This window comes from Rutilus rutilus, assembly GCF_951802725.1.
Source record: "Rutilus rutilus genome assembly, chromosome: 14".
NCBI lineage: Eukaryota > Metazoa > Chordata > Actinopteri > Cypriniformes > Leuciscidae > Rutilus > Rutilus rutilus.
Window position 1 is genome coordinate 20,101,397 of NC_140219.1, and position 18,255 is coordinate 20,119,651.

An 18,255-nucleotide genomic window follows, 5' to 3' on the forward strand; every position below is an offset into this window, starting at 1 on the left:
TACTTTAAATTAACTTCAATATATTTGTTGAAGTTGATCTGCAAGTGTGTAGTGTAGGGTGTACTCTACTGTTGAGACTAATTTTCATAGTGTATAATTGGGCTAAATAATAATCAAATTAGTAATCCGTTAGGGGTACAATTTAGTCAGAAGACAGTCAAAACGGATCCATGTGTATCAAGAACTCAGGCCTTTATCAGTGTTTTACCTTGGGTTCAGCGGTAAATGAATAAGGGGACTACACACAGAACAACCACTGTTACATAGATGGGATCAGCGGAACAGAGCTGCTAGGTGGAGCCAGCGAAGGATGAATTGAAGGGCTGAAGGGAGCCAGTGAAGACAGGGCCGAAAAAATGTGTAGCACAGGTAAAGGGTTAAGTGACGGCCTCTTTGGACGTGACAGGACAGACAGATAGTTCAAATACGCCCTCTTGGCCGATATGGGACAGGCAAAGAATTAAAAACGGCCTTCTTGACTGACACGGGACAAGCAAATAGTTCCAAAAAGCTGCCTTCTTAGCCGACACAGGACAGGCAGAGGAGGTGGGAGTTGGAGCAATACCAACAACACAGACTTGGGGCTGGGTGGGGAAAAAAGGCTTGGTGCTAGGCAGGACCAGCGGTGATGGGAAATTCTCTGAGACAGCTTCCTCCAATTCCTCACACAGCTGTTGAGAAGTTATGCACTGCTCACCCTCAGTGGCGGGAAAATGTGCAGGGATGAACGATGATGCCGACTAACACATGGTCAGGTCTTTTGTTGGGCTCAGGCTCCGGGACAAATATGGGGAAAACACACGGTGGCTTGAATCATCGTAATGAATGAGATGAACGAGGTCCAAAAAACTCTGTTCAGGGAACGGAATGTTCCTCTGGGAGAGGAGGTGGAGTTGAACTGCTGCTAGATCCATATGATCGGTCTGACCTTGTAAGGAACCCATAACTAGACTGCTATTTTCCTCCTGGTCGGCAGGTGGTGCTAGTGATGATTCGTTCATGAACGATCCGTTCATTGCGTCTGTCACGTGACAAATGAATAAAAGACTAGGAAGGTAAAGTAATTATTTATATTCCCTGTAAATTATTTTTGACTGCATTATAATCATTTCTTAATTCAGAATATGATCAAGATTGCGTAGGTGGATGTGTTCGGGGAATTTGCCTATTAAAAGTATATCATTTAAAGCCCCTTAAATGGACGAAATGACTCTAAAAAAGATTAGTTCATTTTAATGAACGCGATCAAACAAGAGAGTCAGTAAAATGATCCGAACTTCCCATCACTAGGTGGTGCCTCTCACCAGGCTCCTGCTGAACACATTATGCCTCACATTATGAACTCATTATGCCTGGTGTGTCACACCTGTGTTTTGCCCTATTTAAGTGGGTCTGTGCCGTGCTTTATTGTTCAGTCGTGAGCCTATGTTACCTGTTGCATGCTGCAAGCTAAGTCTGTTGTAGTTTTAAGTCTTTGGGCCTTGTGTCTATTTTGCTTTTCACTGAATCTTGGAAGCCCGGCTTCCTTTGTTGTTGCACTTTTCATCAGTAAAAATTGTCTTTTGTTGAAAATCTACGACTCCTTGCTTTTTGCCACAAATCATGGAAGCGGTGCAGAGCGAGACGTACAGCCAGCAATTCGAGGCAATTGACATGCCAAAGGCGCTGGGGTCCTGTCCAGGAGCCCGCGGCAGCATGCCCATTGCACATGGCACCCCAACCCATGGTGGAGGCATCTGTTGAGACAACAACATGCCTGTAAACTTGTTCTAAGGGCACTCCGGCCCGTAGAAAGCTGAGGTTCGTCCACAGGGGGAAGGTCTGACGACAGGTCGGAGTAAGTGGTATTCGGAGCGTGCCGTGTTGCCATGCTCACCTCGGGACTCGATTGCGTAGCCAGTGCTGAAGCGGTCTCATTTGAAGCAACCCGAACGGTGTGGCTGCCGCTGTGGATGCCATATGCCCCAGGAGCCTCTGAAAGGATTTCAGTGGAACCGCACTCTTGCTCTGGATGTGATGCAGGCAAGTCAGCAGAGACTGCGCGCGCTCGGCGACCGAGTCGATTTCCATACCGAGAAAAGAGATCCTCTGCACGAGGCAGAGTTTGCTCTTCTCCCAGTTGACCTGAAGGCCCAGACAAGCTAGGTGCCGGAGCACTAGGTCCCTGTGCTCGCAAACCTGATCTCGAGAGAGAGCTAGGATCAGCCAGTCGTCGAGATAATTCAGGATGCAAACCCCGTGTAGCCGAAGCAACACAAGGGCTGCCTCGACGACCTACGTAAAGACGCGAAGAGACAGGGCTAGCCCGAATGGGAGAACCGCGTACTGGTATGCCTGTCCATCAAAAGCAAACCGCAGGAACGGTCTGTGTCGAGGAAGAATGGAGACATGGAAGTAGGCGTCCTTCAGGTCGATTGCTGCGAACCAATCCTGCGGCTGGATGCATTCGAAAATGCGTTTGGCCGTGAGCATCTTGAACGGGATCCTGTAGAGGGACCGGTTCAAAACTCGCAAATCCAGGATTGGCCGTAACCCACCGGATTTCTTCGGTACAATGAAGTAGGCGCTGTAAAACCCGGACTTCATTTCGGCTGGAGAGACAATCTTGATCGCACCTTTCGCCAGTAAGGTAGCGATTTCCGCATGCATGACAGGGGCATTGTCACCGACCATAGTGTAGCAGACTCCCCTGAAGCGGGGAGGAGATCGTGCGAACTGAATCGCATAGCCGAGCCTGATGGTCTTGGCAACCCAGCGGGACAGGTTGGGAAGCTGAAGCCAGGCTCCCAAAAACTGTACCAGCGGGGTCATGGGGACCACAGACGAAGCGTTATGACTGGCCCGGACTGGGGAGGCGGAGCGTCCCGGTGTGGGGGCACAGTCATAGACCGCGTCCTGACAGAGGAGACCAGGGAAGGACGTGCGTTCCACTGGGGTCTGCTCTGACAGGGTTCTGGTGACAGAGGGGGACGAGAGTGGCGAGGCTCGTAAGCGGCGCACACTGTCATCCGCGTACTCTGGGGGCTCAGAGATGGGTGAGTTAGTTCTGTCTTTAACCACATTGGGGTCCCGCTGGCCGACCGATTCTCCCCCGGCCCTCCACCGGGGGAAGGAGTGGCCCTGCTACCACCTCCTCGACAGAACTGTAGTCCATCTCTGAGCTGTCCGCATCAGGAACGCCGCTTGGCCTGGCGTTTAGCAGGGGGCGGGGCTTGAGCGGACTGGGGTGCCTTCCTGGCTCCGAAGCAAAAACATATCTGCATGTTGCAGCGTACTTCCTTATATACCCACGAGGTAAGGCGGAGTTACGCATGCAAATTCCGCAGACCCATGGCATTTCCACTGCCATTAGCTCGTTTTGTAATACTCGAAGGTGATAGGCTTCTAAGCGAAACCCCCATTTCGTCGTCACTGACGTAACTCGTAGTGACCACGAAAGGGAACAGAGCATTGTCAAAGAAAACACAGGAAACTCAACTAAGAACAGTGCAAAACACATCAGAATATAATATAATATAATATAATATAATATAATATAATATAATATAATATGTGTTTGTTTTTGCTTCAGTTGGACTTTGAGTTAGTTTTGCACTGTTCTTTGTTCTTTGATACTAGACCTGTGTTTTCTTTGTTCATGCTCTATATTATATTATATTTTATTGTATTATATTATCAAAGCTAAAAATTAACTGAAAACATGCCCCACTTCTGAATGTGCCAACTTTATTAAATGGACCTTATTGTTTTTAACCTCAAGGTATTTCATTGTGATTTCTTGATGCAAAGTTGGAATTCTTTGATCATAAAAGGACCCAATATGCTGTTGGCATTTAGTCTTGCCGTCTGTAATATAATGCCTATATCTCTGTTGAACACTGTGACATAACTGATGACCACAATAAGAGATCAAAGTAGGTAGTTTGGGCCTCGCAAAATACATCTCACACCAAAAGTAATTTTTTCGGTCCACTTTACTTGCTCAGCATAAATGTGTCTAATCAAATGCAATCACACACTTCACAATTACTAGGGTTCAATGCCTATCGTTAATGTCCCTGGGTGCATTTTTTTGGTTAATACTATAACCAGTCAGCGGCATGCACATATCAGAAGGGTCTAATAAGCATTTACTTCTCTCATCTTCTTTCAGTTTGGAAAGTACTTCTAGCACTAACAGGATTACAGGGAAAATAATTTGCCCAGGCACAAGCAAAAGGCTTGAGGTGCCTAATGCTGTTTGCCTGCGATCGCCAATATGTCTTCGGGGGATTAGTACTGCTGCTGGTGTGGACGTCTATTATATCAATAATATCGATAAGGGAAAGAGGCATTTTTGAGCCAATGTACATATTGGGGACTGTGATCAATCATGGTTTTTGAGGAGGAAATGAGTATGGAAAACATGTTTATGACATGAGCCATTCACATTTTCTCATTCTCACTAGACCTTGGCTCAGCTGACTTCTTCAGCTGCAGTTTAAGAGTAATTTTGCCATGTCATGGCATTTATTTGACACAACTATGTCACCTCTGAATGATCTTTGGTAGAGTTGTGCAATACATTTGCAACTTTTCAAGCCACCTGAAACAAAACTATATAGCTTTTCCAAAGAGGCTGTTATGACTCCTCTGCCACATAAAATATGAGGCTTAAATTATTAGCGGGTATTAAAAATGCCTATAGGCAATGCTTTTAGTAAATTGCCTTCTAGTTCAGTAGAGCACACAAGCTGATAGGTTCTTTACATGCAGTCTGCAAGCAATCACATCATTACTGTATGGCAAAAGCTGATTGGTCTGCTGATCCTGCAACCAATGAGAATACTTGCTCAAAATTTAAATAATCTGGTTCCTTGTTTGCTGTTAGCTGAGGGGCAGTCAAGGACTAGTGGTTAGGGAGTTGGACTGGTAACCCAAAGGTTGCTGGTTCGATTCCAGAACCGGTGGGAAATGACTGAGGTGCCCTTGAGCAAGGCACCTAACCCCTAATCGCTCCCCGGGCGCCACACAAAGGCTGCCCGCTGCTCTGGGTGTGTGTATCCACGTTTGCAGTGTGTGTGTGTTAACAACTCACTACTCTGCTCCTAATGTGTGTGCATTAACTTGGATGGGTTAAATGCAGAGGTCAAATTCCAAGTATGGGTTACCATACTTGGCCGTCACGTGTCACTTTCACTGTCACTTTCACTTTCACTTTCACTTTCATAAAATGTTGCGTAGAAACCGTCTTATGTCTACATTTGATCTTATGATAATTTCTCAAATGTGAGTATGTGTGATTCAGAGAACGAATGCGCCTCTCTCCCAGAAGAGAAATTTATAAATGACAAATTATCTTGAAATTGTGCACAGCTGAATGGCTTCAGATCTCCGCCTTGTAAACACCACCTAATTCATGTCATTAACATATAAAAGAGCACCAGTCAACGTCCAAATCCTTTACCTGAGAATCACGAGCGTCAAGAATAACTTAGATTGAACATTGACGTGGATTTCACGTGGATTGACGTTCAAATCTGTGCGTACGCACGTTTTACAAGACTCCAGGGTTTGAAAAGTTCTTTGGGTTGCACCATATTTGCACTTTAATCTTTGTCATTTAAACGCGTGTTATAAACATTTCACATCATTGTTTATATTTTTATAAATGTTTTACAAATGAGGCCCCAGGTCCCGCAGCACGTTATTAGATTTACTCTGAAACCCTCCACCTCACCCAGCTCCACCTGCCTAGATCTGCAATAGGATTTATGTATTCATGCAGCAGCAGCATTTATTACATGCTCACAGCAAGCATGTCTGTGTATCTATTGGCATTAGCAGGTCCATACCTGTTATGATGTGGAGGACGCAGTAAGATCCAAATGCAGCTTTATTAGAGTAATCAACAGGCAAGGTAAATCAGGGGCAGACAGAACAATGGAGATAATCTCAGAGCAGAAACAGATAACAGGCAAGGGTCGAGGCAGGCGGCAGGAATCACAGTCCAATGAACAATCCGGGTCAAGACAGGCAGCAGAAGAATCAGAAGTCGGTATAAACAATCCAAGGTCAGTAACAGTACAGCAAACACAGGGAAAACGCTCAGAAATTGTACGCCGGGGCAATGCAATACTTCGCAGAGAAGTGGAGTGTGGAAGTGGCTTTTATGTGTGTGTGAATGAGGTGCAGGTGTGTGTGTAATCAGTGCAGTGCAGGTGTATGAAGTAATCAGTCCAGGTAGATGCAGGATGGGAAATGTAGTCTGTGAGTGAATGTGATAGTCCGGTGTGGAGTGCCCTCTGGTGGCTCTCAAGGGCACTCCAGCTGGTGACCGTTACATAGCCCCTCCCCAAAGAGCGGCTTCCAGACGCTCCAAAAATAGTCCAGGAGGGAGGTGGAGCGGAGGCGGATCCGGGGGCGGGATGGAGGGCCAGGTCCGTGGGGCAGAAAAAGACCTGTAGATTGCAGCAGAACAGATGTCCAGGGTGGATCAGGCTGTGCAGGCGACCAGGGCGGATCAGGCTGTGCAGGCGACCAGGGCGGAGCAGGCTGTGCAGGCGACCAGGGCGGAGCAGGCTGTGCAGGCGACCAGGGCGGAGCAGGCTGTGCAGGCGACCAGGGCGGAGCAGGCTGTGCAGGCGACCAGGGCGGAGCAGGCTGTGCAGGCGACCCTTCAGCCGGCCATGGCACAGGAACAGACACCGGCTCGGGAACAGGAACAGACACCGGCTCAGGAACAGACAGCGTGACAGCGGCCATCTCTGTTGAGGGCTCAGGTTCAGGCGTGTCGGCAACTATCTCTGCTGAGGGCTCAGTCGACGTGGCAGCGGCCATTTTGTCCAGAGACACTGGCTCAGTGGCGGCCATCTTGTCTGGAGACACTGGCTTGGCGGCGGCCATCTTGTCCGGAGACACTGGTTCGGCATACGTGACTTGAACAGACTCTGGATCGGCGGCGGCCATCTTGTCCGGAGACACTGGCTCGGCGGCGGTCATCTTGTCCGGAGACACTGGCTCGGCAGACGTGACTTGAACAGACACTGGATCGCTGGAGGCCATCTTGTCCTGAGACACTGGCTCGGCAGTGGCCATCTTGTCCGAAGACACAGGCGTGGTTTCGGCCATCTTGTCCGAAGACACAGGCATGGAGTCGGCCATCTTGTCCGAAGACACAGGCATGGAGTCGGCCATCTTGTCCGAAGACACAGGCGTGGAGTCGGCCATCTTGTCCGAAGACACAGGCGTGGAGTCGGCCATCTTGTCCGAAGACACAGGCGTGGAGTCGGCCATCTTGTCCGAAGACACAGGCGCAGAAAGAGGAAGAGATTCAGGCTCAGGATCAGTATCAGGAACAGATTCAGTCTCGGCGGGACGAGACTCTGGAAGGGCGGACGTGACATGAAGCTCTGGCTCTGGCTCGGCAGGACTGACGTGAAGCTCTGGCTCGGCAGGACTGACGTGAAGCTCTGGCTCTGCAGGACTGACGTGAAGCTCTGGCTTGGCAGGACTGACGTGAAGCTCTGGCTCTGGATCAGGATCAGCGCGCTCTGAGCTTGATGGGACCAGCGGCAGCGAGGGCTTTGAGCTGGGTAGGACCAGCGGCGAAGAGGGCTCTGAGCTGGGCAGGACCAGCGGCGAAGAGGGCTCTGAGCTGGGCAGGACCAGCGGCGAAGAGGGCTCTGAGCTGGGCAGGACCAGCGGCGAAGAGGGCTCTGAGCTGGGCAGGACCAGCGGCGAAGAGGGCTCTGAGCTGGGCAGGACCAGCGGCGAAGAGGGCTCTGAGCTGGGCAGGACCAGCGGCGAAGAGGGCTCTGAGCTGGGCAGGACCAGCGGCAAAGAGGGCTCTGAGCTGGGCAGGACCAGCGGCGAAGGCGGCTTTGTGCTGGACGGGACCAGCGGTGAACACAGCTCTGGACTGGCGTGAAGTGCAGGCTCGACTGGACTGGCGTGAAGTGCAGGCTCGGCAGGAAGATACCCAGGCAGGAAGGTCTCGGTGAAACATGATTTATGCAGGATAGTCTCGGCGGGACGAGACTCCTGCACGATGGCCCCTATGGCAACACGTACTGACCTCAGCGGGGAATCGGCCACACTGGATACCAGTCCTGGACGATAATAGACCGATCCGGTGACTAGCTTGATGGCTGGCGTGACGGGAACAGTCTCTGGAAACGCCCCCTCAGCAGTAGAGGGCTCAGGGAACTCTGCTAAGACGTAACGAGGCTCTGGACGGTCTGCTGAGACGTGACAGGGCTCTGGACGATCTGCTGAGACGTGACGGGGCTCTGGACGATCTGCTGAGAAGTGACCGGGCTCTGGAAATTCTGCTAAGACGTAACGAGAGTACGGGGAGGTATAGCAGAATTCTGGTTCAACGGGTGTGGTAAGTTCATGGGAACCCTCATCCACAGGGCCCGCAGAAAAGGATGATCTGCTTAACCTCAGAGCGAATTCAATATATTGACATAGAGTCCATTGAGGGGTGTTGTCAGGCATGAGATAATTTAACATGTCCTCAAGCCCATATCGGAAACTGTCCTTTAAGACTGCCTCGTCCAAGTCTACCCCATGGCAGAGCTCACAAAATTGTTCAACATACTCCTCTATAGATTGGTTACCTTGACTGAGGCGGAAGAGACGGATTAGTGGGTCCATGGTGGGTCTCGGTCTTCTCTCAGCTGCTGGATCTGAAGTGGCGAAGTATTCTGTTATGATGTGGAGGACGCAGTAAGATCCAAATGCAGCTTTATTAGAGTAATCAACAGGCAAGGTAAATCAGGGGCAGACAGAACAATGGAGATAATCTCAGAGCAGAAACAGATAACAGGCAAGGGTCGAGGCAGGCGGCAGGAATCACAGTCCAATGAACAATCCGGGTCAAGACAGGCAGCAGAAGAATCAGAAGTCGGTATAAACAATCCAAGGTCAGTAACAGTACAGCAAACACAGGGAAAACGCTCAGAAATTGTACGCCGGGGCAATGCAATACTTCGCAGAGAAGTGGAGTGTGGAAGTGGCTTTTATGTGTGTGTGAATGAGGTGCAGGTGTGTGTGTAATCAGTGCAGTGCAGGTGTATGAAGTAATCAGTCCAGGTAGATGCAGGATGGGAAATGTAGTCTGTGAGTGAATGTGATAGTCCGGTGTGGAGTGCCCTCTGGTGGCTCTCAAGGGCACTCCAGCTGGTGACCGTTACAATACCTGCTCTTCAAAAGCAGCAACAATAATCAACAGAAACAGCAGCGTAGCAGATCTAGGCCACCAAAATAAAATTCCACCTTAACATTTCTAATTTCATTAACATGCTAAAACTATTTTGAGAGTTGTCAAGAAATGCAGATATAATAAAAAAAAAATAGTTTTTATCCCTGTTTGTTATTCTTGATCTTTTTGCATTGCCGTTGTGGTCTGGAAGATTTCCTGCTTCTAATACTTTCAGTATGTCATCCCCATTCCTTCAGACAGTATAAACATGCTCTTAAGATCCAACCTATTAGCCACTTAATGCACCTAAAATCATCTTCCTCCCTCAGGCCTCGTCCTCCACCACAGCTCTAATTCCATGCTGACTTTGGCAGATGCAGCACCTCTCATTAATGAGTGGAGGAAGTCAAACCAAATAAGACACACTTTCAATAATTTTGGAGAGGATTAAAGGATATTTATGTTCTATTAACTGGTCGTTCCACCCACCGTGAGATAAAGAGTGGGCTGAACTGAGGAAACAACAACATGTTAAATGATAGCTTGTCATGTTGTAAAATCATTAATTACATCAACATAAAACATATAAATGAGAGAAAATCTGTTAACCAAGGAGCACTTTAGCCCAGTTGTACAGAAATAACCAAGAAATAAAAGTTTAGCAAAAAAAAAAAGATTTTTATTTTAAAAAAATTATGAGTCAGCAACTTTTTAGCCCCTTTAAATAACTATTTGAGTTCAATATATTAAACTCAGCTCTCTATCTCTATTTTTTAATAAAATAGATTAAAAACATGATCATAACTTCCATCATGCAGTTGTAACACATATCAGTGGGGTGAACTGGGGAAGTTTTTTCCCACCCTGCTAGACAAACTGAATCTACAAACATAAAAGTACCACTCTCTCTCTCTCTCTAAAAAACAAAACAAAAAACATCTTATTTAAGGCTTTGAGACAGAAGAAGTCAACTAAATTTTACAACATTTATTCCTGCTGCAGATAAATGCAACCAATATTTTCGGTCACCGTCCCACAGGTGGGACGTTTGCCCATATATATTTAGAACAATAATATCTTAGTAAAAACCTAAAGTAATATTGACAAACTATATATCATTTGAAAGCTTACAATCTCTAGTTTTCATATTTGGTGGCTGTTTTTTAAAATAAATTACAGAGGAGCAGTAATTTATCAATTTGCAACAAGAATATTTCATATTCATTAGGCGTGTTTAGGCCTTTATTTTGAAATAGAAATAAACATAAAAAATCATGAAAGAATGGTAGAAACCTCAGTTTGTTTTCATGCCAAGAGTTCAAAAGATTAAATGTTATGAGAAAAAAAGGTCTGAAAATGTTTAGAATATAAAGAAAAATATTATGGATTCTCGATTTGTGATGCAGCACGCAGCGGCAGCGAGCTATAATGCACATATGTGCTCTTTTTATGTTTATTAGAGGTTGAAATCAAATAAAATACTGCCAAAACACCCATACTATTTCTGAATAGGATGTATACTTCATAAATTGTATGAAATTATGGAAATAAATGGTTCAGATCACTCAAAACATATATGAAAATGGAGACGCCCTTATATGGTCAGTAAGGAAGCTGGCTGTCCATCTAGTGAAAAAGTTTGGTACTGTGCCCAAATAAAATCTTACTGAAAGCTCATTTTTTGAGATATCAACCTAAAATTTGGAACACAACTTGTTTAGATTTTTGGCTTTAATTTTCTAGCAGTTTTAGAGTAAAATATATTTTGTAATATATATATTTTATATAAAATATTAATAATTATATTTTTACATTCTATATTTTCATAAACTCAAACTTATATAACTTTTTTTCTGTTTCACTTTCATAATTTATTTCACTTCTACAATAATCTGGCAAATGTCTTCTTAAAAACAAGACCCACCATATGTCTATATTCCAAAGCATTCTTGAACTACAACCATTTAAGTTTGTATAGTGATTTTTTTGTCTATGTGAAAAAAGGGGGGGTGACAGTTAAGGGGTTAAAAGCCATTTGGTCTATACTGTGGATTTACACTATCCGAATATTGCAACTCTGCATAAATTTGCATGATTTGAGATGTGTAGTTGGAGATTAACAAAGTTTTGCATCCATATTTTCATAGTCTATATCTACACTGAAAAAAGTGCATATGCCATGTAGTTACTCTCAAGAACAGTTTATACAGTAATTGATCTGACTCAAATTAGTTGAGTTGACTGGAAGTAAAGTGAAATTAAGTTTTCTTGATGTAATTTCAACTAATTGCTTCAACTCATCCACATAAACTCATGTATGGTGGCTTCAATTAATTTAAATAAATAATTATTGTATATTTCTATAGTTCATGAATATGTCAATCTAATTTGCCACCTTACACTGGGTGTAGTTATTTCTGGATGAAGTGACCTAGTTCTAAAAACGACTTAATTCTCACCCGGGCAGCCTGGCCCTTGCTCCTGAAAAAACTGTTCCCAGTTAGTGGGACAGGGTACACAGTGATAACTCTGCTTTAATAACTGTGAGAATCTGATTTATTCTTTGGATATGAATCAAATAAGAACTTTAAGTTGCTTAACCATCTGCCCACCTGCAGCTAAACCGTTTGTCATGAGTTCTGAAACAGTTATGCTCTTAAACCCTCAGATGAGATTAACGGAAAGGGGTGTTGGATATTTGATGCAGTAAGATATCATTTCACCCTTTAAGGACTGTTACAGCTTCACTTAACTAAAGGATTTTCAACCACAAGATCCCTGTTTAATTCACACCATTTGACTCCAGCTTTGCATCTGGTGTACTGCGGCTACGATTGAGATGAACCCACATGTTCCCATGAAAAGGCTTTACGAAACATCGACTAATGGAGTTTCATGGGTTGAAGTAATATGCAAAGAAAGGTGCAAAGTGATGTCACCTTGTGTACTTACTCTAATCTAGCATGTCCTTCAGGGAACACTTTTTAGGAAATACATTAATTTTCGATTAGAAAATCCTTACATATTGTACACACATTTTTTAAGGATTGCTATAAGGATTGCTATAATCGTTCAAAAGTTTGATGTTGTTCTATTAAATATGTAATGAATAATATACCATCAAATTGTCATTATTTCAAATAAATTATAAAAAAAAAAAATAATAATCAAATAACAATAATAAAGTAAAAACTAGGGCCTAAAAAGTTAGTTCATATTTCCAAGGTGCATAGATCTCAAGGGAGCATGACTTTTGGTTTAATAGCCTGTTCCTGCCTCTCCTTTTAGCACCTTGCACTTTTTCATTTGGATTTATGGATCACCAGCAATCTCAGGCTGGACTCTAAGCTCTGTATTGGACTGCCAAGAGTGTGTGCACATTTAAGTTCTAAAAAAGTAAATATTTTACCACAATATGAAGAGGTGACCTTTTACTTTTTGACAAGACTGCCTGAATTACTTACGGAAGCACTTTGGGGTGATCAAAGCTGTTTATATCTGAGAAAATACTGTCATCATTTAGGAGCTTCAGTAAAGCACTAAACTCCACAATTATAAATTCAAACGGATGAAAAACATTTCTAATATTTGACATAAGCATCTTTGAATGTTTCCACTCCAGCTCTGAATATGTCATGAGCTCTCTTTGCAAGGGAACTTTTTAAATACAAGGATTAATGATTTGTTTGGAGTTTGGCCGATTTATTTTCCAGACTATTAGAAGCAGTTGCTAGACGGCTCTCTTCCGGGATTATGCAACACAGCAGGTCAGTCAAGTGCTCACACGACAAACTCTTTACAGCAGTATTGCGCAAAGAGGAGGAAATAGAAAAAAGAGCAGCTGTACACACGTGTATATCACTCAATTAGCATGTGCGCTGTGACCTCCTGTACATTCGCCCAGGGGACCAGTCACAGAATTCCACTGTCTCTCTCTCTCTCTCTCTCTCTTGCTCCCTTTCCCTACCCCCTCTCTCTCCTGAGATTTCAAATCCTCTAGACACATCGTTAGTGAACGCAAATATCTCTTTGTGAACCGCTGTCTTTGATACAATATGTGTGTAAAGAGCCAAATTAATTCTGCTGCCATTTTATCAACTCAGTAGTTTTATCTATGGTTTTATCTCTCAAAAAGGAAAAGATTAGTTAAATCTGTAGATATTTGTCATAGGTGCAAAGGAAAAAAATATATCATTGAGCTAAAAATTATATATTATACAAATTTTCTTTTCTTGCTTTGAGATGGTTTATACAGAGAAAGATTAATTTCACTGAAAAAAATTGCTGCAGGATTTACATTGAAACAATTTTCCCTCAGAAACTGCTTGTAAATTTCACAAATAAGGAAAGAAAGTAACACATTGAATTAAATGTGAAAGACTGAATGGTATTTTCTTCTAAAACACTCCAATAATCTTGGTTTTATTTACAACTTTAAACAACATTTTATTCAGTGTATTAAATGTTGATTAAACAGAATCTACACTGTTAGACTTTTCAAGGGTTTTTTACAGTAACTTACTGGCAACACTGTTGCCAGTAAGTTACTGTAATTAAGAGTTACAGTACCAAACCGTATTTCAGTTTTGTGTAATACAGTGCATTACTGTAAAAACGAAGCTAATCAGTACAGTGCATTACTGTAAAAACTAAGCTAATCAGTACACTACTGTAATTATTTTTATTTGTACTAAAAATAAATTAGATTTGATAATTTTGATATATGATTAATTTTATTTTTATCCTACATAAGTACTACTTTCATACAAACCAATTAGACAAAGTTATCACAAAATACCATTTTTTTATTTAAAACATTTCATATATATCACAAAATAAACATGCCAATGCTGGAAATGACGTGTGAAATTTGTACACATTAATGGGTGAGTTTAGAAACAACATTTTTTGTGTTAATTTTAACTTATTCATTGTGTTAATGATTTTAACAAAGTAAATATGTCAGAGAGGTTAACACAAAGATGTGTAAACGTGTTAAATTAACACATTATGTGCTGTCCTTCACTGCAAACATTTTTGAAAACATACATAAAACCATAAACAAAACATTAGCATTTGACTAAATGAATGTAGAGTCATTGGTTGTTTAGCTTATACAAGTATTATAATGAAATATCAACCATTACATTCATAAAACTGCAGAATATAAATAAATTTTTAAGCATTCAAAAAGGAAATGTCCAAAACAGGACAAAACACAGTTCTTTTCACAATACAAGACACATAACCCCACCTTAAAAATAATTTCACTTATTTCCAAAAATGTGTTGGATTCATGTACACTGGTGGTCAAAAGAAGTATTTAAGTGTCGTAATGTTTTTGAAAGAAGTCATTTCTTATTATTATCAATGTCTGACTGTCTACTCCATCTTTTCTACAGCATAGGAGTAAAAGTCATCATCAAAATAATCTTTAAAAAGCCAACACAATGTTTTTGTCCACCTTTGTGAATAAATGAACTTCTCCAAAGATTGGTTCCTGTTCAGAACTTGATTGACAACATCAGAGTGTTCCCTGGTCTGCATGCGTGCCCACAAACACAAATGTACTCAGTCCTTCAGAGGAGATCCCGGTTCCAAAACTATATGAGAGAGAGAGAGAGAGAGAGAGAGAGAGAATATTAGTGTCACATTATTTTTAACCTCATTTTTTGTTAATTTTTATTATTATTTTCACAAAAACTTAAGAATATATATTTGTAAACAGCTTTTGTCAATAAATAGCATACAAAAGAACTAAATTAAATTATGCCAGATTAAATTTTAATACTTACAAATCCTAAATTCTGTCCAAAAATGCTGAGATCCATAGAAAGAACGACTGAAATAGATGATTTTAGCCCATTTCAGCTTGTCTGCAGTGAAGGAGTACCTGTTTGAGACAAATACACAGTAAGATACATGCAAGAAATCACTGTGTGATGATCGTTCTCCTTCCTACAGTAGTTAACCCACCTGTGCGCTAAAATTAGGACCTTCCTAGTCAGGTGGAACTGCAATGGTAGAGTCTTCTGGCTATTAAAATATAAAAATAATGCAAAAATATAAACTTAAGTTGTTTAGAATGCTAGATTTGGTCTGAATGAATTAGTGAGAGTTTTACTGAAGTGCTTACCTGGATACATTTAATCTGGTGAGACTGAACAAAGACAATGGTCCATCTTCTGATTGGTTCATTTGCTGTGTAATAAAGTTAGACATAATGCAAAGGTCACTTATTTGATATAAAGTTAGCCAATTTTATAGAGATTTTATAAGATATTGTAAGCTACCTAGTCTGCACCAGTGGCTCAAAAGCAATTTTCACATAGCGTATGCTAATCATTTTAGCAAACTTATATCAAAATATATCACAAATGGGCTGGCCTACCTCTGGAATCTTGCTAAAGCCTGTTTTATGCTTCTGCGTCGAACTGCCGCCGTAGCTACGTCGTAGGCTGTGTGTAGCGCGCGTACCCTACGGCGTACCCTGACATGCACCTCTCCAAAAATGTAACAACGCGTCAATTCTACGCGGGCACAAGCGCTGTGATTGGTCTGCCAGAACCCCTCCCTCGGGGTTTCACACGCTCCCTAGGTACGCGTCAACGCGGACAACGACACAGAAGTATAAATTAAAACCAACACGTTGCCTACGGCGTATAGGCTCCGGCGTAGGTCCGACGCAGAAGTATAATGAGGCCTTAAGTCACTGGCGCGAATTGGCGCTTTGTTGCAGTTGCCTTTAAACACAAAAATGGAAGTAAATATTAAATTCCATTAAAAAAAATATATATATAATATGGTATAGTTTGCAAACTAATGCTAAAACTATAAAGGTTCTCATCAGTAGGCCAACATTAGGCTATAAACAGAATTTCACATTAGTTTATTCACATTTATTGTTAATGTAAACGCGTTGCTCGTTGGCATATTTTAACTCGACAATTCAATAATCTAACAAAGTGTCTAAAATGAAACGTTAGCTCAGTTTACCATGGTAAAGTTCGTTACCGCCATGTTGACGACGAGTAGCTAACGTTAACGTTAACATACGTTAAACTGGGCACAATCCTGTCAACAGCCAGTCTATGGTCAACATACACAGAAAGGTTTTTTTTTTTTTTTTTTTTTTTTTTTTTACCTTGCTTGCTGATCTCTCTCTCGGTGAAGTGAATTCCGTCTCTTCCCCGGGCCAGACACGAACGTCGCGATCCAACAAAAGACAGACCCCATTACCTACACTGGATGCCTGTCTGACGCGACACGACAAATCCCAGACAGTGTAGTGATGCGCCGCGGCCGTTATATTTCAGACGTAGTCCGATACGAGTCCAAGCGCTCGCGCTAGTTCTTACAAGGGATAAACAGGTTTGCATTTAAAGGTCCGGTCGCTTCAATGTGTCCAATATAGACAGCCTCTGGCTATTATAGCGTTGTAGACACGCAGTGTAAGGCAAAAATTAGGAAATAAAAAGCACGGTGGAATGGTGCCAGCCAGAGAGGCAGTTACGTCAAATACAGTAGTATACAGCAAATTTTAAAAATACAGTAAGTCTCTGTATGTGGTGTTAGACGTCACAGAAAATTCCCATGATGCAATTGGAATCACAGTTATTTACTGTAAAGAGAAATAGCAGTATAATACTGGGGGATTTAAAGTAAATAACTGTAGAAATTACAGAAAAGTCTAACAGTGTAGACTAGATTAGATATGTGGACGCTTTTAGGTTCAAATAAATACTTACAAATAAAGGTTCTAAAGGAGGTTTTTCCCAGAGATCCTTTCAGTAACCAGCTCTTAAAAGAACTAGGCCTAATTTTTCTTAGGGTGAAAAACATTGAAAAATTCTGAAGAACCTTTTTTTTTTTTTACCACTATAAAGAACTTGCTTCCACCATGGACAGAGACAATTTATATGAGACATGCCACTTACTCAATCCTCAATACAACTATATAAGCAAAACCCGTAACGGCAAAGATGGCGGTTGTATGCACATGTCCCGCCCCTCCCGCTGGAAAGCCAATCATCTGCTTTTAACAGTCAGCAGCTGACCACTAAGGAGCGAATGTACAGTGACGTGACATAACTGCCATATTCAACCTGTGCTTTCGCGCTGTGGCTGGCGCTGAGCCAAAGACAGACGCGCTCAGCGCTTGTCATAGGCTCTATCACAACTGTTCAGTGTTTTAACCACATAATGTTTATTTTAGGTTTCAGACATTTAAATACATATAATTGTTTAAGTGCTTGGCACAACACCGGCATTCTGGATAAAGACGTAAATGAAGTTTGGTGTCCTGAACGTGAACCCTTGCGCATGCGTAGTAAAGGTATAACCTGTGGGGGAAAAGGCATTTTAAACCTTATTTTGGGGCAAAGTCATCAAACTTTTTCAGCGATTTTTATCATATTTTACTGCTGTTTCTATATATGCAGTTTTTATGTCCCGGTGACCAGTGAAAGTGCAGTTCTGACTCTCTGCCCATTCATTTAGATAGGAGCCTGGTCTTGTTAGTCCTAAATAGCTGCCCGGAGGCGTTGCCAAGATGGCGGCCGAGTGGCACGACTTGCCTAAAAGGACTTTGCCATGGATGACGTTATGTTGTTCATACCATAGATGCCATGAAGAATGTTTATTTTTAAGAGTGTTTCTCCAGCTAATGGAGCCACATGATCTCTTGAGTCTGTCCAGCAGTATTTATGTACCATCAATTATTATGTAAAAAAAAACATTTTGTTGTGCCTCATAATATACCAAATAACAGCCCAAAAGATGAATTTAAACACATTTATTTGGTAAAAAATAAATGAAATCCTTTGTCATCATCACAGAACAGACTTCTAAAAATCCCAGAGCAAATCTGAAGGATTTGCTGAGTAATGTGGATTCTGTCTTCTGGACTTCTGCTCGCTTTCTGCAGGGCTCTGGCTGATTGTGTTCGGAGGAGCTTTTGTCATGTTGAGTGACTTTCAGCAGACACCTCGCCCCCAGGCCCACCGACTGATTCTAGCTTTGGATATATCCTGGCATCAGCATTTAGCTCACACTCACAATCTACCCCA

The 18,255-nt window shown here is 42.6% G+C and overlaps 1 long non-coding RNA gene across 1 annotated transcript; it reads right to left on the bottom strand.

The window, feature by feature from the left end:
• Window positions 1-14,064: 14,064 nt before the first annotated feature.
• LOC311304334 lies at window positions 14,065-16,323 on the bottom strand. Its single transcript, XR_014629911.1, has 4 exons — window positions 15,324-16,323; window positions 15,164-15,223; window positions 14,983-15,080; window positions 14,065-14,790 (listed from the first exon to the last, which is right to left on the bottom strand). It is a non-coding gene; the product is annotated as an uncharacterized lncRNA (long non-coding RNA).
• Between the last annotated feature and the right edge of the window lie 1,932 nt (window positions 16,324-18,255).